At 42.7% G+C, this 2,743-nt stretch overlaps 1 pseudogene; it reads right to left on the bottom strand.

Moving 5' to 3' along the window:
• Window positions 1-756: 756 nt before the first annotated feature.
• Window positions 757-1,253, bottom strand: LOC147665622 (small ribosomal subunit protein eS12 pseudogene; annotated as a pseudogene).
• Window positions 1,254-2,743: the final 1,490 nt, after the last annotated feature.

Here is a 2,743-nt window from a genome sequence, read left to right as displayed (position 1 = left end):
TAGGGTGACACAATAAGTATATGAAACAGTGATGGGTGGAATGCTTGAATTAATCTTAGCCACTGGTAGTCACTGAAGCCAAACCCCATTTCATTGTTATTTTGCACACCATGCCACTTCAGTTTGGACCCAGCTATATTCAAATCAGTCTTGACCCTGCTCCAATAGGACCAGCCCAGCTCGAACTGCCAAGCCAGGTCCTCCCTGAACCGGAACACAAACAACCCAGGACCGATTTCACCCTAGTTAGGAGCCAAGCTATACCTGGCTGAAGAGTGCTAACAAGGTCAAAACTGGTTGTAAGTTGCTCGTGTTCTGGTACAGGGAGGGCCAAACCTGACAGTTTGGACCGGGCTGTTCCTATGAGGAGAAGGGTCAAGACTGATTTGCATAAGGTTGTGTCCAAACTGAGGGGGCATTGTGGGCGAAAAATGATGGATTGGGATGCGTCCCGAGTGATGGCCAGTGGTTGAGACAATTTCAAGCATTCCATCTAGCAACTTGTTGTTTTAGTGTTCTAAAAGAGACATTTTCATAATTGTGATTTGAAATCAGTTTTTACCAATAAACAGAATTTAAAATTAAAATTCCTACAATGCCAAACATGACATTTCTGCCAAATTAAAGGTATGACTTATTAAATGTAATATGGTAACCCAATGTTATCCTTTAAGGGGTAGGCATTACAGGAGTGAAAAACAAATGTGGGAGTTTTTCACTCCCAGGACAATTAAAACATAAAAATTCATATCCAACTTTTTTTTTTTTTCCAATTTGTTTTGCTTTATTTTTTCAAGACTGTTTACTTCTTTTTAAAGTATTCTTCGATGACATCTTTGGCCTGAGATTCTTTGCCGTAGTCCTTGACAACCACACAGCTGCAGCCAACTACTTTTCGGGGTTTGCCGTCTCGGTCAATTTTGCAAAGGCCAACCCACTCCCCCAGCTTTTTGCGGTCATCAACTTTTATCAAATTGATCTGATGTTCAGAACACAGTGCTTCAACCAACTTGACATACATTGGCTCGTCGCAGTTGGAAGCAAGTACACAAAGGTGAGCCTGACGTTTGTCCAATGCCTTGGCAGCTTCACGAATGCCACAGGCTAGTCCATCATGGATGAGTGCGGTCTTCAGCACTTCCGGCAGAGCAGTGTTGACATCCATTACACCTCCAGCAGCAATGCCTTCCTCGGCCATCGTTGGACAGTTGTCGGACAGGTTTCACCGGTCGAATCTCATAGGCGTTTAGGAAAGAGCCATATCCAACTTTTTAAATACAACACTCCCTGCCCTATGGGCTGTTTAGGGCCCACTCTTGGGGTGACTTATATGTATGAAAAAGGGAGGTTTAGGTTTGGCTAAAGGTTTACTTTGCCAAGTTGAATCATCAGTTTAAAACTGACACAGGCTGCAATAGTAGGCCGAAGACATGTTTTAAAGGGCTACTTAAGTGAATTGCACAATAAGTGCTGCAGGCCCACAAGTATCATTTAACTTACTGACCCTGGGTACATGTATATCACTTTACTCGGGACTTATGAGTAAATGAAATATGGCAATCAGGTGTAAGCCAATTTTGGCATGTTTTAGGGAGTGAGCACAAGCACTTTAGCACTGGTTAGCAGTGGCAAAGTGCACTGAGTCCTAAGGTCACCAAAAATGAATTCAGCACAAAAACAGATATTATTATTGTTATGTGGAAGACCACCATAAGGCTGACATGTCTCACAAGAAGTGTATGTTGTATATTGAGATACACGCTTTTGTCTCACTGTCACATCCAAGATAAAGAAATGAACCCAACATGGTTGCTCAGTAAAAAAAAAAGAAATGCTCACATTTTCCAGAGTGTTGAACAATGAGTGGTCGATAATGCCTTTTGAATTATAAGATTGACAGCTATTATTATTTCTCTCTGGGCACAGATGAGATGCCTTGGGGTCTATTTACTAAATCCTCGGGGAAAGCAGTGCTGCAGCCAAAGCAACTGTGTTGCATTGCCTGAAAAGAAGAAGCAGGATGGCGCCATAGCTACAGAGATATGGCACTCTCCTCTCTCCCTAGCACTTGCACAAAATCAGGCTGACGAGGGCCATGCACACGCCTTTGCACCACAGTACAAAGGTGTCTGCGTGAGTCCAGTATAGGTTTTGTACTGGATGGGTAAGATTGATCAAGCCTTTGTTTTGTCCTTGTATCACACAAGGTGAAGCAAAGGCTTCAGTAATATTTACAAAGCCACCCAAGGGGCGAGTTGCACCGCTTTGCGTTGTTTGGTAAAGAAATGTAACGCAATGCAGCGGCTTGTGGTGTGTTATGTCACATTTCAAGTTAGGAGGTGTACCATGCATCAACCCATTAATTGTGGCCCTTTTCCAGATTCACCAAAAGCTAGTAAACCTGGTAACGTGTCAAAATGCTACACCCTCCCCAGTGAGGCATATTGAGGAGAAATATCTTTATTTCTCCTTGTTACTTCCTCTTTTCTATGCCAGATGAATTCCGCTTCACACATAGAAAGAGGAAATTGCCTCTAAGGAATGTTTTTGTGCAGGAAGGTGTCCCAAAATAAAACCCGTAACGCAGGCACCCTTGCACTATGGTACAAGCGTGCCTGCATTGTTGCTAGGCTGTACACAGTGCATCAGCACAAGGAGAAATCACAAATGCTCCATTTGTTTGTAAATATTGAAAAAAAATCAAATTTGCATCACTTTTGTGACACAAACACAGAGCAAAATC

Source organism: Lissotriton vulgaris, unplaced genomic scaffold (assembly GCF_964263255.1).
Source record: "Lissotriton vulgaris unplaced genomic scaffold, aLisVul1.2 SCAFFOLD_4456, whole genome shotgun sequence".
NCBI classification, from domain to species: Eukaryota; Metazoa; Chordata; class Amphibia; order Caudata; family Salamandridae; genus Lissotriton; species Lissotriton vulgaris.
The sequence above is the reverse complement of the archived record's forward strand: the minus strand, read 5'-3'. Positions and strand labels throughout refer to the sequence as shown.